General features: G+C 44.7%; 2 long non-coding RNA genes across 6 annotated transcripts in view; one reads left to right on the top strand and one right to left on the bottom strand.

The window, feature by feature from the left end:
• Positions 1-17,815, top strand: part of LOC133375370 (uncharacterized) — a 20,617-nt gene extending 2,802 nt beyond the window's left edge. For 3 of the 5 annotated variants that reach the window (XR_009760181.1, XR_009760185.1, XR_009760182.1), the window contains one exon: positions 61-3,430. This is a non-coding gene — a long non-coding RNA (uncharacterized LOC133375370). Of the gene's footprint in view, positions 1-60; positions 3,431-5,927; positions 6,043-6,182; positions 6,255-10,820; positions 10,893-12,537; positions 12,587-14,533; positions 14,603-15,869 lie in introns of those variants that run through there. The other 2 variants (XR_009760184.1, XR_009760183.1) reach the window with 2 other exon arrangements.
• LOC133375371 (uncharacterized) lies at positions 12,275-26,934 on the bottom strand. The gene is made up of 3 exons (XR_009760186.1): positions 26,653-26,934; positions 15,852-16,220; positions 12,275-12,664 (listed from the first exon to the last, which is right to left on the bottom strand). It is a non-coding gene; the product is annotated as an uncharacterized LOC133375371 (long non-coding RNA).

Genomic DNA, 26,934 nt, shown 5'->3' with positions numbered 1-26,934 from the left:
TTTTTCTGGGGAGGGCATCACTTGGCTCTTACTAACATTTTGAATTCCTTTGCCTTTCAGGATCAGGAATAACAAGGGAGGACCTGGCGGGAAGCAAAGTGGAGGAGAATTTGGAAGCAGGTGGAAGAAGAGACTTCCATGTTGCTTAGTTTGGGACCATTTGATTGGGACAGATCCACAAGAAATTAAGCAGGAACCAGATGAGGGGCTCCAGCAGGGTGGGAAGCCTAGTGGCAGGTGTTCCTGGAGACAACATAGGGCCCTAGGCACAGAGACAAAAACTCATCGCTGCCTCGATCCCAGTCAGGATTGAGAACACTAAAGACTTCCTGTCCACCTTGATAGGAGTAGCTGGTGCCAGGCTGCGGCCTAGGGGGGAAAAGGTGACCCAGGCCTTGGAAGGCATCAGTGGAGAAACCCAAGAGGCCCATGAAAAGCCAGATTCTATGGTGGAAGTGAAGAAAGAGAGTCTGGAGGAGGAGGAAGACTCAAAGATGGAACATCAGCATTCCAGGCACTTTGGATACCATGCGAGCAAGGGATCCCATTTGGACAGGAACTTTGGGTATTTGGGGCTGAAGCCAGGGAGATCTACAAAGCAGAGCCTGGGGGATGCTGAATTCTGGACCGGTTCAATCTCGCTGTCCATCTTGAGCCACTACACTAGCTACACCCAAGGGCCTCCATTTGCATTATGCCAGGATGCCCATCATGTAGAGCCTCCCACACATGATGTCTCAACGCAGTGGGAATCATAGAATAGTAGAGTTGGAGGGGGCCTATAAGGCCATCAAGTCCAACCCTCTGCTCAATGCAGGAATCCAAATCAAAGCATTCCCGACAGATGGCTGTCCAGCTGCCTCTTGAATGCCTCCAGTTTCGGAGAGCCCACTACCTCTCTAGGTAATTGGTTCCATTGTTGTATGGCTCTAACAGTTAGGAAGTTTTTCTTGATGTCCAGTCGAAATCTGGCTTCTTGCAACTTGAGCCCATTATTCCGTCTCCTGCATTCTGGGACAATCGAGAAGAGATCCCGGCCCTCCTCTGTGTGACAACCTTTCATGTACTTGAAGAGTGCTATCATATCTCCTCTCAGTCTTCTCCAGGCTAAACGTGCCCAGTTCTTTCAGTCTCTCATAGAGATTTGTTTCCAGTCCCCTGATCATCCTTGTTGCCCTTTTCTGAACCTGTTCCAGTTTGTTTGCATCCTTCTTGAAGCGCGGAGAAATGAACTGGACTCAGTACTCAAGATGAGGCCTAACCAGTGCTGAATAGAAGGGAACTAATACTTCACATGTATGAGTACTCTGTTTGCCCAGAGGGAGAGGGTGCCCCAGACCTTGGCAGGTGTCATTGGAGAACACCAAGTGGCCTATGAAAGCCTGGATTTTACTGTGGAAGTGAAGGCGGAGACTCTGGGTGAGGAACTAGGACACTAGGGTTGCAGTCCACTTGCTGGTCCCAATCCTCTCACATACTGTCAAGCTAGAATTTAGTTCAATGCCATCTTTGTTTATTTTAGCTAACTTCTGCTTTCTTTCAGTTCTATTAAAGTGTTTAACAAGAAGGTGGGAGGACATTTAAAGGGTAAATATAACAGAAATTAACAGGGAAGCTTGGACTCGCCTACATTAAGGAAGGATTTGCTTTGCCATCGTGAAACTGAGCAGGTGAAAGTTGCTTTAAATTCTACCCATTGGATAGCATTGCTTGGAATAAAAAGAGAGACTAGAGCAGCACTGAGCTCACAAAAAATACATTAATTTCTTGCCTGATATATGAAAGGGCTCTGACAGGAACCTCAGGTATGTGTTGTATAGATCCTTTTATTGCACATCTCTTTAGATGCCTAAGCACAACAGATACTGCAGCTGCGTGAAGAGTCTGAGTCGTACCTTGTTGCTACAGCACTGAGTAGCAGCTGTCAGGGTGCCCCTTTTCACTACCGGAGTCTGTGAGGAGACAGCTGAGCTCCTTCAGCGGTTACAGGGATGTACTTGGCCAGAAAACAGAAAGGGGACTGTTGAACAGTTTTCTAAGATCACATTTGATGCCTGAGGCGTGTGACTAAACCAGAGGTTTTGCATGTGGCTGCAAGGGCTCACCAGGAATCTGTCAGGATGTGCTCTGACATGACAGAGAAGAGACAGAGTGACCCCTTGCTTTCTCATGCCACGGCGGGGGAGAGGGGTTTGCGAACATGAAAGCAACTCTTCTTGAGGAGGCGGCGGTGGTGAGGGGGGGATTAGAAAGTATGGCATTTAGAGGGTTAATACTAGAGAGGCCTCTCTGTAGCATTAACCCTTTTAAATAGGGAGCACAATAATACTCAACAGGTTTTTATGATGTTTTTAAGTGTTTTTAGTGCTTTTGTTTGCCGGCCTGGGCTCCTACTGGGAGGAAGGGTGGGATATAAATCAAATAATAAATAAATAAATATTCAGACAGGATCTTTGGCTGTTTCCTCAGAGGAGGCATCCATTGTGCCTTGATAGTTCATGCTGTCTGCATACCCATGGTATGGATTTCTCCTCAAGCTTCTCTAATGGCCATCCCCTCACAGCCAGCTGGGAAGATGGGCAAGAACTGGGTCCTTGGCTGATGCTGTGGTAATATTCGCAGCATGGAGGGGGGTTCAGGGAATGACTCCAACAGCAGGGGATGCATCAACATCAGCAGAAAGGAGAGGGGGCGGCTGGCTCAGCACAGGCAATGCAATTTCTAGGTCCATATTGCAGGATGTATTCATATAAATTCAGGAAAATCATCCACCGGAACGTGTGGAGATCACATTTGAGGAGTCTGCTGGTTAAGGGCCTGTCTCAGGTGAAGCCGTGTAAATGCGCACATAACAGCTAAGGTTTTCTGAGGCTTTATTTTTGGTTGCTGCTGTGTGTTGTTGAGGACAGTGTGGTGGAAGCGTAATGCCCAGTCTCTTGTGAGTTACACATACTGAGATTCCACCTGCTCACAAGCAGTGGCCCCAGCATCTCTCTTCTTTTGCAAGGGGGGGGACAGAGAGAAAAACTCTTCTACAGTAAAGCAAGCGTGTGTGGAGGAGTATTATTTATGAAAACTGTTCCCACATCCCTTTGAAACCACATTTTGAAAAAAACCTGCATTCACTTAACTCTCACAGCTAACAATTTCAAGGTTGCCAAGAACAGTATGATTTTTTAAAAACTGATGTAGGGCTTGTTCACGCTGGTTTACTGTGCGTTTGCAGCTGTTTGTATTCCCATTTAATCTATACAGTCTACATGACATTATTTATCCTCAAACAACGCCAATCTTTTCCATTGTAAATTCAGGTTCACCCAATATGGGGCTAAGCTAATAAATTGAAGGAAATGAAGCTCCAAACTGCTCCACTCGGGGTCACATGATTTGTTCTGCTTCTCCCCTTTCCGTGCCCACCACTTCCTCCCTGCTTTCATTTCATTTCCGGCAGTGTTTGCAGCTATTTCCGGTGCTCCTGAAAGGAGGAGCGTCACATGATTTGTTCTGCTTCTCGCCTTTCTGTGCCCACCACTTCCTCCCTGCTTTCATTTCATTTCCGGCAGTGTTTGCAGCTATTTCCGATGCTCCTGAAAGGAGGAGCGGCACATGATTTGTTCTGCTTCTCCCCTTTCTGTGCCCACCACTTCCTCCCTGCTTTCATTTCATTTCCGGCAGTGTTTGCAGCTATTTCCGGTGCTCCTGAAAGGAGGAGCGTCACATGATTTGTTCTGCTTCTCCCCTTTCTGGGCCCACCACTTCCTCACTGCTTTCATTTCATTTCCGGCAGTGTTTGCAGCTATTTCCGGTGCTCCTGAAAGGAGGAGTGTCACATGATTGGTTCTGCTTCTCCCCTTTCTGTGCCACCACTTCCTCCCTGCTTTCATTTCATTTCCGGCAGTGTTTGCAGCTATTTCCGGTGCTCCTGAAAGGAGGAGCGTCACATGATTTGTTCTGCTTCTCCCCTTTCTGGGCCCACCACTTCCTCCCTGCTTTCATTTCATTTCCGGCAGTGTCTGCAGCTATTTCCGGTGCTCCTGAAAGGAGGAGCGTCATATGATTTGTTCTGCTTCTCCCCTTTCTGTGCCCACCACTTCCTCCCTGCTTTCATTTCATTTCTGGCAGTGTTTGCAGCTATTTCCGGTGCTCCTGAAAGGAGGAGCGTCACATGATTTGTTCTGCTTCTCCCCTTTCTGGGCCCACCACTTCCTCCCTGCTTTCATTTCATTTCCGGCAGTGCTTGTAGCTATTTCCGGTGCTCCTGAAGGGAGGAGCGTCACATGATTGGTTCTGCTTCTCCCCTTTCTGTGCCCACCACTTCCTCACTGCTTTCATTTCATTTCCGGCAGTGCTCGTAGCTGTTTCTGGTGTGCTCCTGAAAGGAGGAGCGTCATATGATTTGTTCTGCTTCTCCCCTTTCTGTGCCCACCACTTCCTCCCTGCTTTCATTTCATTTCCGGCAGTGTTTGCAGCTATTTCCGGTGCTCCTGAAAGGAGGAGCATCACATGATTGGTTCTGCTTCGCCCCTTTCTGTGCCCACCACTTCCTCCCTGCTTTCATTTCATTTCCGGCAGTGTTTGCAGCTATTTCCGGTGCTCCTGAAGGGAGGAGCGTCACATGATTGGTTCTGCTTCTCCCCTTTCTGGGCCCACCACTTCCTCCCTGCTTTCATTTCATTTCCGGCAGTGTTTGCAGCTATTTCCGGTGCTCCTGAAGGGAGGAGCGTCACATGATTTGTTCTGCTTCTCCCCTTTCTGTGCCCACCACTTCCTCCCTGCTTTCATTTCATTTCCGGCAGTGCTTGTAGCTGTTTCTGGTGTGCTCCTGAAAGGAGGAGCGTTACATGATTGGTTCTGCTTCTCCCCTTTCTGTGCCCACCACTTCTTCCCTGCTTTCATTTCATTTCCAGCAGTGTTTGCAGCTATTTCCGGTGCTCCTGAAAGGAGGAGCGTCACATGATTTGTTCTGCTTCTCCCCTTTCTGTGCCCACCACTTCCTCCCTGCTTTCATTTCATTTCCGGCAGTGTTTGCAGCTATTTCCGGTGCTCCTGAAAGGAGGAGCGTCACATGATTTGTTCTGCTTCTCCCCTTTCTGTGCCCACCACATCCTCACTGCTTTCATTTCATTTCCGGCAGTGCTTGTAGCTGTTTCTGGTGTGCTCCTGAAAGGAGGAGCGTCACATGATTGGTTCTGCTTCTCCCCTTTCTGTGCCCACCACTTCCTCCCTGCTTTCATTTCATTTCCGGCAGTGTTTGCAGCTATTTCCGGTGCTCCTGAAAGGAGGAGCGTCACATGATTTGTTCTGCTTCTCCCCTTTCTGTGCCCACCACTTCCTGCTTTCATTTCATTTCCTGCAGTGCTTGTAGCTGTTTCTGGTGTGCTCCTGAAAGGAGGAGCGTCATATGATTGGTGCTGCTTCTCCCCTTTCTGTGCCCACCACTTCCTCCCTGCTTTCATTTCATTTCCGGCAGTGCTTGTAGCTGTTTCTGGTGTGCTCCTGAAAGGAGCGGTGTGTGTGTGTGTGTGTGTGTTTCATCATCAACAACAACCAAATACGAGGGTGAACTGAACAGCAACTCTGCAGAAGAAAATCTGTGTTCTAAAGGTGCTACCCTGTAGTTTAATAAAACTAAGCAAACATCAGTATTTGTTTCCTTTACCTTAAATAATATTCACTTAATAGTTTTGTCTGACGATATTCTGGATTAGACATTAGATGCCTAAATTCATAACAAGAAGCAAAAACTCTGAATTCCTGACAACTAAATTGTAGTCCACAATTTGTCATAACAGTATGTGAAATGCCCTGTCTTGCAAAACGTTGCTTTCCTAGCGAGACTAATATATGCAAACCACTGGCTCAGCATTAATTGGGATGAGAGCTGCTGCTGCCACCATCTGGTGAGTAATCACCATCATTTTTTCCAGATGATATAAATAGAGGTGCAACATGCATCAGTATGTACACATTCAATAAGACGTTGAGAGTGGAGGCTGTGGGAGCCCAGTGTTAGCAGGAGAAGAAATATGCAAGGACTTAATGGTAAGAACTCCAGGGGCTGTAGAAGAATATGTCCCCATTCAGAGAACATTTGTGAAGAAAAGATAGAAAGGAAATTTTGGGGACCAAATTTTTTGGGGTGTCCATATGCCTCAGATTGTCTCATTATTATTTTATTGTAGATCAAAGGAGATTCCACATCTTCCTGCGTATTGCTATCCGAAGTATGCAACCTGGCCCTCATAGAGTTGGTGGTAAGTTCTCAGAAGCACTTGTGTCTTGGGGATATTTGTACTTCTATTCCTGCTGTTTGTCACATCAAGTTGGGTGGTTGAGTAAGGTTTAAAAAAATCAGAATGCTGGGGAGATATACACTCCTTGGCAAAGCCAGAGATGACTTCTTCAAGTAGAGAAAAGCAGGAGGAAAAATAAATGATTTATGAACTATAAAGCCAGAGAAAAGCAGAAGGAGGAAGTACCATTTTTATGAGACGTTTTACTCAAGCAGAGGAAAGCAGAAAGAGGAAAGATGATTTATGAACTATAAAGACAGAGAGTTTTTACTGAAGCAGAGAAAAGAAGGAACAATGATTTATGAACTATAAAGACAGAGACTTTTTACTCAAGCAGAGAAAAGAAGGAACTATGATTTATGAACTATAAAGACAGAGGCTTTTTACTGAAGCAGAGAAAAGAAGGAACAATGATTTATGAACTATAAAGACAGAGACTTTTTACTCAAGCAGAGAAAAGAAGGAGCAATGATTTATGAACTATAAAGACAGAGACTTTTTACTCAAGCAGAGAAAAGAAGGAACAATGATTTATGAACTGTAAAGACAGAAACTTTTTACTGAAGCAGAGAAAAGAAGGAACAATGATTTATGAACTATAAAGAGAGAGAATTTTTAGTCAAGCAGAGAAAAGAAGGAACAATGATTTATGGACTATAAAGACAGAGACTTTTTACTCAAGCAGAGAAAAGAAGGAACAATGATTTATGGACTATAAAGACAGAGACTTTTTACTCAAGCAGAGAAAAGAAGGAACAATGATTTATGGACTATAAAGACAGAGACTTTTTACTCAAGCAGAGAAAAGAAGGAACAATGATTTATGGACTATAAAGACAGAGACTTTTTACTCAAGCAGAGAAAAGAAGGAACAATGATTTATGGACTATAAAGACAGAGACTTTTTACTCAAGCAGAGAAAAGAAGGAACAATGATTTATGGACTATAAAGACAGAGACTTTTTACTCAAGCAGAGAAAAGAAGGAACAATGATTTATGAACTATAAAGACAGAGACTTTTTACTGAAGGAGAGAAAAGAAGGAGCAATGATTTCTGAACTATAAAGACAGAGACTTTTTACTCAAGCAGAGAAAAGAAGGAACAATGATTTCTGAACTATAAAGACAGAGACTTTTTACTCAAGCAGAGAAAAGAAGGAACAATGATTTCTGAACTATAAAGACAGACTTTTTACTCAAGCAGAGAAAAGAAGGAGCAATGATATATGAACTATAAAGACAGAGACTTTTTACTCAAGCAGAGAAAAGAAGGAACAATGATTTATGGACTATAAAGACAGACTTTTTACTGAAGCAGAGAAAAGAAGGAACAATGATTTATGAACTATAAAGACAGAGACTTTTTACTCAAGCAGAGAAAAGAAGGAGCAATGATTTATGAACTATAAAGACAGAGACTTTTTACTCAAGCAGAGAAAAGAAGGAACAATGATTTCTGAACTATAAAGACAGAGACTTTTTACTCAAGCAGAGAAAAGAAGGAGCAATGATTTATGAACTATAAAGACAGAGACTTTTTACTCAAGCAGAGAAAAGAAGGAACAATGATTTATGAACTATAAAGACAGAGACTTTTTACTCAAGCAGAGAAAAGAAGGAACAATGTATTATTTATGAAAACTGTTCCCACATCCCTTTGAAACCACATTTTGAAAAAAACCTGCATTCACTTAACTCTCACAGCTAACAATTTCAAGGTTGCCAAGAACAGTATGATTTTTTAAAAACTGATGTAGGGGTTGTTCACGCTGGTTTACTGTGCGTTTGCAGCTGTTTGTATTCCCATTTAATCTATACAGTCTACATGACATTATTTATCCTCAAACAACGCCAATCTTTTCCATTGTAAATTCAGGTTCACCCAATATGGGGCTAAGCTAATAAATTGAAGGAAATGAAGCTCCAAACTGCTCCACTCGGGGTCACATGATTTGTTCTGCTTCTCCCCTTTCTGTGCCCACCACTTCCTCCCTGCTTTCATTTCATTTCCAGCAGTGTTTGCAGCTATTTCCGGTGCTCCTGAAAGGAGGAGCGTCACATGATTTGTTCTGCTTCTCCCCTTTCTGTGCCCACCACTTCCTCCCTGCTTTCATTTCATTTCCGGCAGTGTTTGCAGATATTTCCGGTGCTCCAGAAAGGAGGAGCGTCACATGATTTGTTCTGCTTCTCTCCTTTCTGGGCCCACCACATCCTCACTGCTTTCATTTCATTTCCGGCAGTGTTTGCAGCTATTTCCGGTGCTCCTGAAAGGAGGAGCGTCACATGATTGGTTCTGCTTCGCCCCTTTCTGTGCCCACCACTTCCTCCCTGCTTTCATTTCATTTCCGGCAGTGTTTGCAGCTATTTCCGGTGCTCCTGAAAGGAGGAGCGTCACGATTGGTTCTGCTTCGCCCCTTTCTGTGCCCACCACTTCCTCCCTGCTTTCATTTCATTTCCGGCAGTGTTTGCAGCTATTTCCGGTGCTCCTGAAAGGAGGAGCGTCACATGATTGGTTCTGCTTCGCCCCTTTCTGTGCCCACCACTTCCTCCCTGCTTTCATTTCATTTCCGGCAGTGCTTGTAGCTATTTCCGGTGCTCCTGAAAGGAGGAGTGTGACATGATTGGTGCTGCTTCTCCCCTTTCTGTGCCCACCACTTCCTCCCTGCTTTCATTTCATTTCCGGCAGTGTTTGCAGCTATTTCCGGTGCTCCTGAAAGGAGGAGTGTCACATGATTTGTTCTGCTTCTCCCCTTTCTGTGCCCACCACTTCCTCCCTGCTTTCATTTCATTTCCGGCAGTGCTTGTACCTGTTTCTGGTGTGCTCCTGAAAGGAGGAGCGTCACATGATTTGTTCTGCTTCTCCCCTTTCTGGGCCCACCACTTCCTCCCTGCTTTCATTTCATTTCCGGCAGTGCTTGTAGCTATTTCCGGTGCTCCTGAAAGGAGGAGCGTCATATGATTTGTTGTGCTTCTCCCCTTTCTGTGCCCACCACTTCCTCACTGCTTTCATTTCATTTCCGGCAGTGCTTGTACCTGTTTCTGGTGTGCTCCTGAAAGGAGGAGCGTCATATGATTTGTTTTGCTTCTCCCCTTTCTGTGCCCACCACTTCCTCCCTGCTTTCATTTCATTTCCGGCAGTGTTTGCAGCTATTTCCGGTGCTCCTGAAAGGAGGAGCGTCATATGATTTGTTCTGCTTCTCCCCTTTCTGTGCCCACCACTTCCTGCTTTCATTTCATTTCCAGCAGTGCTTGTAGCTGTTTCTGGTGTGCTCCTGAAAGGAGGAGAGTCACATGATTTGTTCTGCTTCTCCCCTTTCTGGGCCCACCACTTCCTCCCTGCTTTCATTTCATTTCCGGCAGTGCTTGTAGCTATTTCTGGTGCTCCTGAAAGGAGGAGCGTCATATGATTTGTTGTGCTTCTCCCCTTTCTGTGCCCACCACTTCCTCACTGCTTTCATTTCATTTCCGGCAGTGCTTGTACCTGTTTCTGGTGTGCTCCTGAAAGGAGGAGCGTCATATGATTTGTTCTGCTTCTCCCCTTTCTGTGCCCACCACTTCCTCCCTGCTTTCATTTCATTTCCGGCAGTGTTTGCAGCTATTTCCGGTGCTCCTGAAAGGAGGAGCGTCATATGATTTGTTCTGCTTCTCCCCTTTCTGTGCCCACCACTTCCTGCTTTCATTTCATTTCCAGCAGTGCTTGTAGCTGTTTCTGGTGTGCTCCTGAAAGGAGGAGCGTCATATGATTGGTGCTGCTTCTCCCTTTTCTGTGCCCACCACTTCCTCCCTGCTTTCATTTCATTTCCGGCAGTGCTTGTAGCTGTTTCCGGTGTGCTCCTGAAAGGAGGGGTGTGTGTGTGTGTGTGTGTGTGTGTGTTTCATCATCAACAACAACCAAATACGAGGGTGAACTGAACAGCAACTCTGCAGAAGAAAATCTGTGTTCTAAAGGTGCTACCCTGTAGTTTAATAAAACTAAGCAAACATCAGTATTTGTTTCCTTTACCTTAAATAATATTCACTTAATAGTTTTGCCTGACGATATTCTGGATTAGACATCAGATGCCTAAATTCATAACAAGAAGCAAAAACTCTGAATTCCTGACAACTAAATTGTAGTCCACAATTTGTCATAACAGTATGTGAAATGCCCTGTCTTGCAAAACATTGCTTTCCTAGCGAGACTAATATATGCAAACCACTGGCTCAGCACTAATGGGGATGAGAGCTGCTGCTGCCACCATCTGGTGAGTAATCACCATCATTTTTTCCAGATGATATAAATAGAGGTGCAACATGCATCAGTATGTACACATTCAATAAGACGTTGAGAGTGGAGGCTGTGGGAGCCCAGTGTTAGCAGGAGAAGAAATATGCAAGGACTTAATGGTAAGAACTCCAGGGGCTGTAGAAGAATATGTCCCCATTCAGAGAACATTTGTGAAGAAAAGATAGAAAGGAAATTTTGGGGACCAAATTTTTTGGGGTGTCCATATGCCTCAGATTGTCTCATTATTATTTTATTGTAGATCAAAGGAGATTCCACATCTTCCTGCGTATTGCTATCCGAAGTATGCAACCTGGCCCTCATAGAGTTGGTGGTAAGTTCTCAGAAGCACTTGTGTCTTGGGGATATTTGTACTTCTATTCCTGCTGTTTGTCACATCAAGTTGGGTGGTTGAGTAAGGTTTAAAAAAATCAGCATGCTGGGGAGATATACACTCCTTGGCAAAGCCAGAGATGACTTCTTCAAGTAGAGAAAAGCAGGAGGAAAAATAAATGATTTATGAACTATAAAGCCAGAGAAAAGCAGAAGGAGGAAGTACCATTTTTATGAGACGTTTTACTCAAGCAGAGGAAAGCAGAAAGAGGAAAGATGATTTATGAACTATAAAGACAGAGACTTTTTACTGAAGCAGAGAAAAGAAGGAACAGTGATTTATGAGCAGTCAGTGGATCTGGTGCCCATGGGGACTGGTGGGGCGGAAGGCAGGGAGCCCAAGAGTAGGCGGAGCCAGAGCCAGTGACCGGCAGAGTCCACTAATTGTCATCTTGTCCCCCATCCTCCTCCCTGATGAGTTCTACAAGGGCAACACTGGGGCAGAGGAGGAGGAGGAAGGTGGCAGCCAGGGCCACCCCCTGGACTGGCTGTAAGCGAGAAGGGCAGGCAGGAGGAGTCTGGGTGAGGGCAGGCTGAGGCTGGTGGGGCAGAGCCCCATTTGCCCCAATGGAGCAGTCTCCCCTGAACACTGGCTGACCTGATACTTGAGAAGGCTGTCTCTCCTCCTTCCACCCCTGCACCCATTTTGGCTTTCCCCACCTTTTCCTCACCTCTCCTTGACCTTATCTCCCTCTAGACTCCCCTCACTCATATTAACTTATTCCAATGGATGCAGGATCCTTACCCCCGGCATTGAGAATTGGGCTGAAGACACACTTGTGGTTGTATTGGTTTCAGCACGTCTCCCAATTGTGTTTTGTGAAATGGGAGACACACGACATTAGTCAAACTCCACCCGTTTTTACTCCAAAACCTGGGAAATTGGAGATCGATTACATTTTACCTTGAAGTCAGTTTTGCACAGGCTTCAAAACTGATTGGTCATCAACCCCCATTGCCATTTCAGGTGTGTCCAATGGAAACACTTTGCAGTAGGCTCAGGCCAAGACATTAATTGGCCCAATACTTTGCTGTGAACAGTCCTAAAAGGTCTGACATCAGTAGTGGGGAAAGGAGATGTGTCCAGCCGTGGGCAAATACATTTCAAACTGCAGCCAGACAAGAGCAGTCTTGCTGCTTTTGAAACAGCTAGTGTGCACATAGCCCTAGATATTGCCATGATAATACCATTGCATATCCGTTGTCAGCACCGTCAAGTACTAAATGTTATTGCGTGTCAACAGTTAAATATTGCAAAACATCCATAGCCAGCTAATAAATAGGGAAATGACTGAGCTCTGGGGGTTAAATGGAGAATCCATTATTTATGTATTTATTATTTGATTTATATCCCGCCCTTCCTCCCAGCAGGAGCCCAGGGTGGCAAACAGAAACACTAAAAACACTTTAAAACATCATAAAAACAGATTATTTGGAGAATATATGAGTACTTAAGAGAATATTGCCTCCCAAAATCTGCAAAGGAGAATTTTGATGAGAATATTTTTGGAACAAAATCATTCCAACTCTACAGATGAGTGTGTGTAGTATGTGTTTTAAGTTGTCTCCTCATTATTTTGTTGTAGGTCAAGGTGGATCCCCGGCAGTTCCGTATTTTACTTTTCAGAGTCGATGGTAAGTCTTAGGATGGGCAGTAGGGATGGTTCCATCAGTTTTTCATGTATCCAATCTTAAATTCAGCTCTCCTCATTTCTGCAGCAATTTGTGATTTAAAAAAATCCTTATGAAAATTCTCCAGAATTTTAGTGCGAATTTATCCTAATAAACACATTTCTGTACTCTGTTTTGACTAACATTTGCAACAACATAAAAATCCCAGCAGAATGGGAGAGAGAGCCGGATGTTTCTCTTTGGCCCTCAGGAATTGAAATGAATGAAGGGAGGAGGGGAGGGAGGGGGTGTGGAGAGGGGAACGATTCACACACCCACCTAAAAGCATTGGAGCAAAGCATCTGCAAGCACTAGAGATCCGGAGTGCAGACATTTGTTCCTTCCCTTTTCATATTATCAGAGGATTGGCTTAGTACAGATATACAGGGGGAAAACTGTGATAGCTTCTGTTTGCCAGTAACGTCATGTGAACCGTGCAAATTAAAAGGGGATGTGAGTAGCACCAGACCCACAGTAAATCCCCATGTAGATGAGCCCTATGTTTCATTTCGCATATTGTTTCAGAAACTGCAAATTTGATAATTTGGCTTGAAATACGAACTGAATTTAATTTCTCCTCCATCCCTAGTGGGCAGGGGTGATGAATCCATTAAGGTTTTTAAAAATGCCTGCCAACCCCCAATTGAATTGACTGCCACAGCCACCAGCATCAGGGAGGGGTAGATTGCAGCACTCTCTGCTCTGGTGTCCTAGGACGTTGCTGTCTTCTCTGGTCTAGCAATTTCCCTCCCCGCTGAGGAGCAAAAAGCAGGAAGGAGCGCTCCAATCTATTCTCAATGAGGAAGTAATTTTTTGTGGGGAGGGGAGAGAAAATCACAAGAGCAGGCCAGCGGGGGAGGGGGCAATGGAGGCTGATGCCTTTTGGTACTGATGGGACAGTTAATGGTAGGCAGAGCCAGGGTTCACAGTAGAAGAGCCAACCAGTCACAGTTTTTCTCCCCATCCGCCTTCCTTGCAAATACGCAGAATAGAAGGCTGCAGGCCTGTGCCCACTTACATGGGAGTAAGCCTCACTGAACTCAGTGGGGCTTGCATATACGTAGGGCTACATAGGATTGTTCTGCATGCACACACATAATGAATGAAAGCAGTCTTCTTTAAACAGTTGACAATTCAGTTCAATGTTGTCCCATCATGGTTCCTAAAATTGACCTCTTATATGGATTCACTGAAATACTACATTTTTAAAACGGTCCTTTTAACTTTGTGCATACACTCATTAAATAAAAGGTCAGTGCAAACAAACAGCCCTTCCAAACAGGCCAGTTTTGTTTGCAGCTACCTGGCAACAAGACAGAGGTTGACCCGCATCTCCCCTTTGACCCACACCAGCCAGGGCAGGCAGTGTGTGTGTGGAAAAACTTCCTCTTTGCTCTGCCTGCTCCCGGCTGGTGCAGCAAAGAGGCCCAGATCAGGCTGATTGCAAATAATGTGAAGGCAGCAAGGCTGGCTCTGGATCCAGATGATTCTGTTGTAGCCTAGCTCTGCCTACTCCCAAAATGCCCCATTTCAGGGGTTCCTGCTGATTATCACTGGTGGGGATACCGCTGGTGGTAAACCCCATCTATCATTTGGGCAAGCACATTGGAGCACTCTTCACTGGCAAGGCTCCCCGTAGAACCAGGCAGGGCTGGATAGAGTGACACCTCTGCCTATACAACACCCCCCTCCACACAATGGATTGGGGGATTGAACTGCTCTGCCCATCAGATGTATTAATATATTCCATTTGGCTTTGGCTCCACCTACTTTTGCACTTCAGCCACACCCACTTTGGCATGTGGTCCTCAGATCAAAAAAAGAAATTTTGAAGAAACCTTTTAAGCAGTTTTTGTTTCAGTCCGAGAGATGTCCAAGAACCTCAAGTCTTCCCCTCTTGTCTTGTTGCAGGCCAAGATGGATCCATTTCCAAGGCTACAGCATGTTTTACCATGCAATCAGGATGTTTCACTGTTGGTGGTAAGTCCTAAGGAGCTGCGGTCTTGGGCTTACTCCATTTTGTGGCATTTGCCATGTCTTTGGCAGAATATTACTTGATGCTACTTGATATCCTGATAATCTTGAATTGTTTCTGTAGCTGACCAAGGCGGGCCCCACCATTAGACCTACCATTAGTAAGATGGCTTCCTCAGGCAGTAGATTTTGGCTGCCACAAAACTGAAATTCGTTTCAATGCTAGCCAGAACTAGAGACCTCCAATGTGCCTCATCTTGTCTCCTTGGTGTTTCCCCCCTCACAGAGCTACAATTCCCAGAGTTCTCTGGGAAGAGGGATTCTGTTAAACCGCTCTGGCAATTGTAGCTCTATGAGGGGAACTGGGTTCTCCTAACAGCTCTCACCATCTTTCACAAGCTACACTTCTCAGGATTCTTTGGGCGAAGCCTGGACTGTATAAAGTGGAATAAATGAATAGCGTAAATATGGCCCATGTCTGGGAGAATCCGTGTGTGTGTTGCTGTGAACTCTTAGCGGGAAGTGTGGGATATAAATGCTATTTATAAGACTGGATTGAAATCTCCACCTTCTTCCTGTATATTCTCCCTCTGTGAAAATGTGGACTAGTTTTCTTTGGGGGCAAGGAGAGGAACCATTTCTCTGAATTTTTTGGGTTGAGGTTTACTATTTACTTTTCTGGGTCTCAAGAAGAAGTGCAGATGGCAGAAACCTGTGCGTTAATCCTCACCCCACTTCCCACCAGCCATACTTCCCAAGATGCTTTGGGGGCAACATGGTGTGGCATGATTTGGCGTTGCTGCCAAGGGTATTCCAGGAAGTGGGAGTAGTGGGAAGTTATGGAGAAGGACTGCCTTGTGCCACTGTGAGCGGCATGGGAATTTTGGCTGTGAGTGGCACAGGGAAAAACCCTGGTCAAGGTGTAAGGATCCATACACTAAGCCTCTGCCCCCTCCCCAGAATTATGGAGAAATCCACCCTGAATTTTGTGATGGGTTTGTTTTGCTCCCACCCACCCAAAGAACTTCTGAAAAATAATTTTTTGAAATTTTTGGCACAGCCCTAGCTTTCTATTAACTTAAGCCTGCGATTCTATGCATATTTACTCAGATGTAAATCACACTGAACTCAATAGGGTTACTCCCACCCACGTATCCCACAGCAGACCCCAGATAAGGCTAACATAAAACTTAAAGTTATAACCAGTTAGAAGAAGTGGTCTTATATATCTTTTGGTATAAGCTCTCTTACTTACCCTATATGACTCTCTCAGATTGTACTTTTAGGAAGTTCTGCTCCTGTCCAGGCCGAGATCCGGTTAGAGATAAACTGAGCCCCTTCGGGAGAGCTTTTGGAAACCTTGGACCAGAGCAATGCCAATGAAGAATCAACTTTATGCTGAAATCAATGCTTTGCTTCTATTACTTGTTCAATCCACAATGTCTGAGGCTAAGCAAAGAGGAAAGCTGCAAGCACTTCTATGCAAAGTCTTTACCATTCTCCTTCCAAAACTCAGGGAACTCCAGGAGCAATAGAATCATGTAACGTTGCCTTATCGTTATTTTGATGGTTATTTCAGTCCATTCCAATTCAGTGGGATTTCCTCGAGTCCTGTATAAAAGGGCTTTTAGGGGGGGAAATAGAAATGAGACACATTATTTATCCCAATCCGGGTGCAGGTCTGGTTTGGGGACTACCTTAGTGGATGACTTGTGGAGGTGCATCCTTTTTGGACTTAGTGGATTCCATACCATTGGCCAAAGCGTCCTTCTTGGGCATCTGTCTGGAAGAGGAAATGGAAGGAAATAGGAAGCTACCTTATACCGAGTCATACCATTGGTCAATGTTGTCTACGGTACACTGACTGGCAGCGGCTCTCTGGGGTTTCATACAGGGAGTCATTCTCAACCTTACCTGGCAATGCCAGGACCAAACCTGGGACCTTCTGCATGCAAAGCAGCTGCTGTACCACTGAGCCGTGGTGGTTCCATCTGACAGATCCCAGAAGATGAGGCCCCGTGGCCAATGCCCTCGAGGTTCATTTGGGTTCCATACTGACCCCTGTACTATTTAACATCAACATGGAACCACTTGGAGAGGTCTTTTGGGGATTTGATCCCATGAACATGTTGACGACACACAGCTCTCCTTTTGCTTTCCATTCTATGCAAAGAAAGCTGTAAAGGTTCAGATTCTATGTTTGAGCACAGTGGTGGGATTGTGCGTTGGCTAACAAACAGACTTAATTCATACAAGACATACAAGACAGTTGGTCCGTAGGAAAGCTGATCCAGAATTAAGCATACAACCTACAGTGGATTGGATTGCACTCTCTTTGAAGTTTGGGGGGGGGTTACAATTGGATCTGTCTTTCTGTTTGAAAATAATGAGTCAGAAAAATAAACTCTGGATGGGTTATGTGTGTATGTGCTCACTCCTCCCCCAACTCATATTTAGCAATAGACCAAAGCAAGCTCACATGTGGTCTTTCCACTAGGTGGAGACAGTATTCTGTATATTCATGTGATGCAAATGGAGTGTGTTGTTGCCCAATTGTATGTCATGATCGCTGCTTTTTACAATCAAATCCCAATGTTAATACACAGCCTGAACAACTGCAATGTAACATACTGAATTTGCGCTATTGTAGTTTCTATGAGTAAGTAAAATGATGTATGTTAATATTTATATCTTATATTTTCTACTTGCAAACGCTGGATTTTGCAACCCAGCCCCCCCCTTTATTGGGCTCTAAGAAAATTCTTGCTCTTAAAAGAGGAATTATTTTTCAAAAACCTTTATTGCTGGAACTTCTGCTGACCTCAGTGACCCAGAGATGGTGGTGGGTCTGTAGCAGTTCTTGGTCACTTAGATTCTGTTTTTCTGTTGTGGTTTCTTTTTATATCTTTAAGCTCAGATGTGAATTTTCAGTGGACCTTAGTGTGTGTGCGGATAGATGCAATGTGGTTATAAATTTCTACATGCCAAGGTTGCTCCTTAGGATATATACCACTGGAATGTTACAAACACTTTATGTTGTCCTTCTCATCAAATAACCTGTTTCAACGTTTACCTTCTTGGAGGGGGGTTTACATCTGTGCCCTTTCATGGAAGGAGCATTAATACTGTGACAGAACACTTACGGGGCAACATTGCAAAATATAATCTTTTTGTCACATGCTTTTTCTTTACAAAAATAAAATGGTTCTCTCTTGCCAACCTTTGTTGTCCTGCACTTTTTTTCCTGCCAAGTTCTGTATTTCTCTCTTGGGCATTACTTGGTCTCTCTCTCAATTGACCTTAAGGCCACACAGTCCCTTCTCTCAGTCAAAGAGGGCCCAAACAGGTTCTCTGAATGACATGGGATTGGAACAGCAAGGACTCCCCGTGTTATCATCTCTTCTTTAGCCCACCATTAGCAAAGCTGATAGGATCTGTTGCAGAGCTTGGAAAAGTTACTTTTTTGAACTACAACTCCCATCAGCCCCAGCCAACATGGCCACTGGATTGGGCTGATGGGAGTTGTAGTTCAAAAAAGTAACTTTTCCAAGCTCTGCTCTGTGCAACACCAAATAACTTCTAAAATAAAGAGACAAATGAAAGACAAGCAGGCCTAGAAAAACACACCTGGATTCCCTACCCTTTACAATCCTGGTTTCTCTCCCCCCGCTTGCCCTCCCTAAGGATCCTGGGAGATGTAGTCAGCATAGTCAGACTAGCGCTAGAGGAGTCTCTGTTGCAATAGAAACAACTCAGATGCGTGGAAATTCGCCTATTTATTTATGTAGCAGCATCAGTGCATGATGCTCTGTCAGAATGGTGGGACATCTGTTTTGGCCCGAGGGCCACATTGCCTTCTGGGCAACCCTCGGGGGGCCATATGCTATGGTGAAGGGGCCAGAGGCAAATGTGGGCAGTGCAATGAATGTAAACGTTATTTGTGCAGCAGTTTCTACACGCACCCCTCTCTAACCTCCATCCAGGCAAGCAAGAGGCATTATCAGAGTTCAAGATCACATCCCAGCCAGACAAAAACACTGGAGGTGGGCCGATGAGGGGTGTGGCTGGGGAGGGGGTTTCATCTGGTGAAAGTCCAGAGGGCCAGACAGAGAGGCCTGGAGAGCCACATTTGCTCCCCAGCCTGAGGTTCTCCACCCTTACCTTACAGAGTACAAAAGAGAGCAGGTCCCCGCCCAGAGGAGCTTACAACCCACAATGCAATGCTGGGTAAACAGCGAAGGCAGCGGCGCCAAAGGTCAACAGGGAAGCAAGGCCTGGTTATTGCGGTTGCATATGCTTAGGCTTGGTTACAGGTGCAAAACCACCACCATGTGAGAGCCTCCTCATCTGGCCACAGCCTCCCCTCCTTGGCTCTGCCCTGCTTTTAAAAAGCTCGTATTGAAATCAAGGGGAGTCTCTCTCCCCACAAGCCTAACTGTTGAGGCGATGGTGGGAGAGGCTGTGTATGTGGGGGGGTCAAAGCTGGGGAATGATGGGGTAGTGGCAGACAGGTAACCTTTTGCCCTCCTCTGTTGCGACTCCCCCTTACCTGCTGAAAACACAGTCACATTTAAGCTTGAAAAAACCCTCCTTTCGGCTCAAGCCTATGCCATGGGGGGGGGGAGGATATGTGCTTGTGCTAATTGTGTGTGCGTGTGTGTGTGTGTGTGTGAGAGAGAGAGAGAGACTGCTAAGTGGCTGTTTGTTTATGATTCAATTCTATGTCAGAGGCAGTATATACCATCTGCTTCTAAAGGCCAGTTGCTGGGAATCGCAGGTAGGGAGAGTGCTCTTGCACTCAGGTGCTCCTTGTGGGCTTCCCATTGAGGCAACTGGTTGGCCACTGTGAGAACAGGATGCTAGACTAGGTGGGCCACTGGCCTGATCCTGCAGGGCTCTTCTTATGGCGAGATGGTCCAAAGATCAGACTCCAAAGCATTAAAACCACAGAGTTCTGGCTCCTAGAGATGGCATCAGAGGGCATGAAAACTGCTGTGATGACCTCTTCCTAACTGGTGGGGAGGGTGGGATTGGAGGTCTGTTCTTGCTGTAGAATAGGTGCTGCATATTCCCAGAGAGAAGAGCTGCAAGTGGAAGACTTCACAGCGAGTTACAGCAAGGAAGGGAAGAGAGAAGCACCAAGAGAGGCAAGGAATCCATGGCTGGAGAGGGGAAAGAGGGCGTAAGGAGTGAGAGACGTCCCAGACCTACTCCTCCAAATCAGGAGGCTTGTGCCTATCTAGCTCCTTCCAATTATGCACAGTCGAATGTAGGGATGTAGCTCATTGGTGGAGTTCATGCTTTCCATGCAGAAAGTCTCATGTTCAGTCCTGGTCCTTCCAATTTAAAGCATAAGAAGGTACCAGGGGAAGAAGGTATCCAGCCCTGCTGGATCAGACCAAGAGGCAATTCTAGTATTCCTTTTCTCCTCTAGGATGCACTCCTTAACATGGTGAGGGGGTTTGAGAGCATCAAAGAAGCTGAGAACAATGCCGTCAGGAGTCTAGACCAAGAGGCTAGACTCCTAGCAGGGGCACCCAAGGTGAAATGGTCAAACCTGAGATACCAGACTAAAATGCAACCAGATTCAGAGGATGGCAATGGTAAACCACCTCGGAATGCCTCTTACCACGAAAACCCTATGAACAGAGTATCCAAAATGCAACACGAGATAGTGCTGGAAGATGAGACCCCCAGGACAGAAGGCACTCATCAACCTACTGGGGAAAAACAACAGACAAGTACGTATAGCACTATGACTAATGATGCAGCAGGGTCAAAGCTGAAAGGAAGCCCAGAGGCTGATGTGCACAGATGCAAAAGGAGAGTCCAGAGTTGTACAATGTACACAATAGGAATATGGAATGTGAGAAGCATGAACCAGGGAAAGTTAGAAATTGTCAAGCAAGAAATGGAACGTATCAACATTACCATACTTGGTGTGAGTGAATTAAATGGATGCAAATGGGACATTTTCAATCAGGCAGATAGAAAACATTTTATGCAGGAAATGAGAAATTAAGAAGAAATGGGGTTGCTTTAATAGTGAGAAGTGATGTAGCAAAAGCAATTAGGAACTATAACGCAAGGTCTGAGTGAGCTATATCAATGAGATTTAATGGGAAACCTATTAACATAACCATCACCCAAGTCTATGCTCCAACGGCAAATGAAGAAGAGGAGGAATTGGAGAGATTTTACACAGAAGTACAGGAAGAAATTCATCACACACCAGAACAAGATGTTCTGATAATCATGGGGGACTGGAATGCAAAAGTAGGGAACAGAGAAGAACTAGAAATTGTGGGGAAATGGGCTTAGGAGATAGAAATTAAGCAGGAGAAAGACTTATTGAATTCTGTGAAACCAATAATTTGTTTCTCGCCAACACATTTTTTGAGCGACCAAGAAGACAACTGTACACGTGGACATCACCAGATGGTCAAATTGATTCTATAATTCCTAAATTGATTCTATAATTGGTAGCAGAAGATGCGAAGTTCCATACTTTCTGCAAAAACAAGACTAGGAGCAGACTGCGGTACAGATCATGAACTGGTCGTATCGAAAATCAGAATAAAGCTAAAGAATGACAACAAAGCACTCATAATGCCAAAATACAATTTAAATAATATCCCAGAAGAATATAAAGAACAAATAAGGAACAGGTTTCAGGCTTTAAACTTAGTTGATAAAGAACCAGAAAAACTATGGATTGAAGTCAGAGACATTATCAGGGAAGAATGCAAAAAGAAAATACCTCTAGTTAAAAAGAGAAAAAGACCTCAATGGATAACTGACAAAGTTCTTAAAATGGTTAAAGAAAAGGGAGGGAAAAGCAAAAGGAGATAGAAACACGGTCAGAACCCTAAATGCAGTAATACAGTAACTAGTACGTAGGGACAAAGAGAACTATATAATAGTTATTGTATAGAAATAGAAGAGAACAACAAAAAAGGTAGAACAAGAGCCCTATTCCTAAAGATTAGAGAAATTAAAGGGAAATTAAAACCAAGAATAGGGATGTTGAATAATCAACAGGAAAACACACTGACTGACCGAGATAAAATAAAAGGAAGATGGAAGCAATACACTGAAGAACTATATAAAAGAGATGCAAGGATGACAGATTCATTCACCGAGGAACCGTATGATGAGGAACCAGAAATTTTAGGATATAAGGTGAAAGCTGCTCTTAAAATTCTTGGAAGAAACAAATCACCAGGAACAGATGGCATTCCAATAGAGTTGCTACAAGTTACTGAGACTGAATCTGTCCAAATTTTGACAAAAATGTGTCAACAAATATGGAAAATAAAACAATGGCCCTCAGAGGGGAAGCGTTCAATATACATCCCAATTCCAAAGAAAGGGGATCCCAGGGAAGGCAGTAATGATCAAACTTAATATCCCATGCAAGTAAAGTAATGCTCAAGATTCTACAACAAAGGCTCTTACCATGTATGGAGTGAGAAATGCCAGATGTCCAAGCTGGATTTAGAAAGGGAAGAGGTACCAAACATATGTTGGATAATGGAATGGCCCAAAGAATTTCAGAAGAAAATCACCCTGTGCTTTATAGATTACAGCAAAGCGTTCGGTTGGGTAGATCATGAAAAACTATGGAACGCTTTAAAAGAAATGGGGGTGCCACAGCATCTGATTGTCCTGATGCACAACCTATACTCTGGACAAGAGGCTACTGTAAGGACAGAATATGGAGAAACTGATTTGGTCCCAGTCAGAAAGGGTGTGAGACAGAGGTGTATTTTTTCACCCTATATGTTTAATCTATATGCAGAACATATCATACGGAAAGCAGGAAAGCGGAAAGATGAAGGAGGTGTGAAGATTGGAGGGAGTAAAGACTAAAGTAATGATAACAGGAGATTAATGTAACTTTAAAGTTGACAATGAGGACATTGAACTTGTCAAGGATTATCAATAGCTTGGCACAGTCATTAATCAAAATGGAGACAACAGTCAAGAAATCAAAAGGCGGTTGGACTGGTGAGGTCAGCTATGCAACCACTAGAAAAGGTTCTCAAATGCAAAGATGTATCACTGAATACTAAAGTCAGGATCATTCAGACCATGGTATTCCCATCTATATGGATGGAAGTGAAAGTTGGACAATGAAAAAAGCAGATAGGAGAAAAAATCAATTCATTTGAAATGTGGTGTTGGAGGAGAGCTTTGCGCATACCATGGACTGCGAAAAAGACAAACAATTGGGTGTTAGAACAAATTAAACCAGAACTGTCACTAGAAGCTAAAATGATGAAACTGAAGTTATCATACTTTAGACACATCATGAGAAGACATGATTCACTAGAAAAGACAATAATGCTGGGCAAAACAAAAGGGAGCAGAAAAAGAGGAAGGCCAAACAAGAGATGGATTGATTCCATCAAGGAAGCCACAGACGTGAATTTACCAGATCTGAACAGGGTGGTTCACGACAGATGCTGTTGGAGGTCGCTGATTCATAGGGTCGCCATACGTTGCAGTCGACTTGAAGGCCCATAACAACAACAACTACTGCCCCACATGCCCCTGTTGGTACATTTTGGTGGGTTGCCAACTTAGGGTGACCCTATGAAGAGGGTTCTCATGGTAAGCAGTATTCAGAGGTGGTTTACCATTGCCTTCCTCTTGGAGCCCTGTTAAGCCTATCAAAACCATCCCTATGTTCTGAGTGAGGGCAGGGCTCTTTCCTTGCAGGCCATACATACGTATATGGCAGCAAAGCATATTCTGGAAGCCGAGCAGTAGGACAGCAGCCTTACATTTTGCTTCTTTTATTTTCTTTATATTATGTCACTCCACTGGCTTGTGTCATGATCTGGTCTGAGACTTTGGCTTACTGGACCTCAAACAGCTCTGAGTGAGTAACTTGCTCCAACAAAGTTGGGAGCGGACTGAGGTATTTTGTGCCTCTGTCTCCAGACTGCCTCCTCCAGGTTCCACCCCGTTGTAGAGAACTCTGCAGAGCCTTAAAGGGCCAACCCTCTGGCATGAAGATGGGCACTCTTCCTCTGTTCCACAGTCTCTCTCTTGGACCACATTCACACCATACCTTTATTCAGGACTGGTGCCAAATGGTGGCCAGGTTGGGCCTTGGCCGAGGGCCCCTGAAGAACCCCTCCTTAGGGTGTGGGGGCAGCACTCCCCTTCTGTGATCCTTGGCAGGGTCGACTCCCGACCCTGCCGCAGATTGCAGAGATGGAGCTCCCAGCCCTTCCTATAGATTGCAGGCCTGCAGCGCCTGCCAACTCTACCTCCCTCCCTTTCTGTGAATGCCCTGCATGCTGTGTGTGCAGCTGCCATCAACCGAGATGGCAGCAGAGGCTTCTCTAAGGGGCTGATGCCCCTCCTGCCATCTTGATTGATGGTAGGCATGTGTGCCATCAATGAAGATGGCAGTAGAGGTATCAGCCCCTTAGAGAAGCCTCCACCGCCATCTTGGTTGATGGCAGTAACCTGCACGCCCAGTGTGCAGGGCATTCACAGAAAGAGACAAGAGGTAGGTGGAACAGTCCCACACGGTCTGTACGGGAGGGGGGGCTGGGAGCAGGGGGCCAGGGCAGGCTGTCACCGGCCCTGCCTTTATTTCACTATTATTCCACTTTAATCATGGTTTCTCCCAAAGAATCCTGGGAACTGTAGATTGTGAGGGGGGTGAGAGTTGTTAGGAGACCCCTATTCCCCTCACACAGCAACAACTCCCAGAGTTCCTTGGGAAGAGGGGTTGATTGTTGAACCACTCTGCTGGATCCCAGAGTCATGACAACTTGGACCGATTCGTGTGTAAGACTACAGAGTGTGAACGTCAGTGGACACAGAATGAGCCTGTTGTTTCAGTGTTGCCCTGGGCTGCTTTCGGGGAGAAGAATGCGATATAAATTTAATAATAAACAAGTGTCTATCTTTAGCTTTGCCTGCGTACACACCATATATTTAAGCCACATGGTTTCCCCCCCAACGATCCTGGGAACTGTAGTTTACCCATCACAGAGCTACAATTCCCAGCACCCTTAACAAACAACAGGTATGGTGTGACATGTTGTGTCTCCAGTTGGCCCTGCTCCAACTTCCCCCCCCCTCAGCCCCCTACCTACCTCCCCTACCAGTGCAGAGACCACCATTGCTATCTTATGGATAAAAAGAATTATTCTACTACCTCTGTATGTGTGTGTTTATTTTTAATGTTGTTTTAGACTACTTAGATGCGCAGCAGCCAAAGCCAGCACCTTGTAGGCGTTTTTTTAAAAAGCAACTGAAATGTAATTGTAGTGATTACTTTTGAGAAAAAGCAATCCGTTACTTTCAGAGCAAATGCAATTGTAACAGTAGTTACTACTTTTTTGGGCCATGTAATTGTAACTGTAATTTATTACTTTTTAAAATTAATCTTCCAAGCTCTGAGTATAAGGCAACTTAAATTCTCTCTGTGACATTAAGGAAGCTCAGCCAATGGCTGACACTTTAGGAAGAACTCAGCCCCAGTTTTAAACTATTACCCCAGATATTTCCCCCCTAGTTTAATTGCTATTTGATACATTCCTCTGCCCAGCTGCTTTTTTAACTTCAGCAACAAAGATGCCCGTCTGCATTACCATCTGTCTACAGCTTTTGATGTATTAACCTCTGCTCCTGAAGAGTTCCAGCTTTTCCTCAAAGCACCCTCCCCACCCCACAGTAATATAGCTGGTCTCTTCCAGATCTCATCCTGTTTATCTAAGTCTTTCGTTTATCTCAGAGTCACGGAACTGGAAGAAACCCAACTGCATTCCAAGCTGAAGCTGAGACAGGATATCATCTAGAGAATCCTCAAGAGAAGTCGCCAAGGAATGACAAGAGATTCTATCCACAAGCTCCCCTCCCCTCAGCTGCTTGGTCCGCAGCTGAGCGGGTCCTACAGGGTGCTTCCAGACAATGTGTTTATTCAGAATTCGTACTGATTTGTCTGTGAGGATGTTAGACGAGGTTGGCTATTTTGTGAGCATTCCTCCTGATTTGTCTGTGGGGAGGTTAGACAATGCGGGTTATTCGATGAGCATTTGTCCTGATTTGTCTCCGGGGAGGTTAGACAATGTCAGCTATTTGACAAGCATGTATTCTGATTTGTTTGTGGTGAGGGATGTTGTGTCAAAACAAGTGTTATCCAACACTTTCCAGTGCATCTGCCCATCACTTTCCTTATCACGAAAAGTCTGATCTTTTTACAAAGTGGGTTTGCTGCGCAAGTCTTCGCAATCAACTATAACCACACAACTTGAATTTGGCGGTATGTAACTGAATCCCACTCTGAAAACAGTGACTGTCTGGAAGTGCCTATAGCTATTTTTTATTTTGTTAACTTAAGAACATTTATAGACCGCTTAATAACACAATAAATAGTTTAAGCAGTCTACAAAAGAAGAGTATAAGCATTGATTTAAAAATGCAGATAAAACCAACATTGAAAAACAGGTAGATGTAATAAAGTTATAAAAAATATCGAGAAGATCAAGAGAATTTAAAAAGAAGCATACATAATAAAATTACATCCGTAATTTTTTGCCAAGGCAAAGAAGTTTTTAGCATGTGTCTAAAACATCACAGCAAAGGAGCTTGCCTGATGTTAACTCCTAGGGATAGCTTTGGATGGTGTCTAACGGGATTCCCCTCTCCTCCGAAAATGTGGTTCTCCCTATGCAAAGTGTGCAATAGGATCACTAACAAACTCCATCTAAAATGGAATATGGAGCTGTGCTACTGCAGAATTAGCTGCTATCAGCGGTATCTTTCATCAGGGGTTTTGTTCAGCAGAAATATCCTCCTCAATCCAATTAAACAAAATCAGCGTTGGAGAGAGTCTGAGGAAATCTTACATCCAGGAAGGGATATTTGGGACTGAAAATACAATATGCTACATGATCTTAAAGGGGCCCATGGGGCAACTAATCTGAGCAAAGCCATCGTGAGGTTGCACCTGTAATTCCAGCATCCATAGCACCAGTGGTGGCCGGTGCCCATTGAGACTGGTAGGGAGGCAGGCAGGGATACTTAACCGTAAGTGAAGCCAAAGCCAATGACAGGCAGAGATACTTCCTGATTGGTTGCTGTACGTGAGAAGGCAGGCAGGCAGGCAGGAGGTGGGCTGATGTAGGTGAGGCAGTGCCCCACTTTTCCTAGTGGACCATCCTCCGATGCTTAGCACTTCTAAATCCTTCTTCCTAGCTGGTCAGCTCCATCTTCATATATTTTGTTGCAATGCCTGCCCAGAAATCACGTGGAACTGCTTCCCCTTTTCTTTTCCTGCCTGGTGCTGCTTCCTTTGGCTTTTTGGGAGT

This window comes from Rhineura floridana, unplaced genomic scaffold (assembly GCF_030035675.1).
Source record: "Rhineura floridana isolate rRhiFlo1 unplaced genomic scaffold, rRhiFlo1.hap2 scaffold_19, whole genome shotgun sequence".
In the NCBI taxonomy this organism is placed as follows: Eukaryota; Metazoa; Chordata; class Lepidosauria; order Squamata; family Rhineuridae; genus Rhineura; species Rhineura floridana.
The sequence above is the reverse complement of the archived record's forward strand: the minus strand, read 5'-3'. Positions and strand labels throughout refer to the sequence as shown.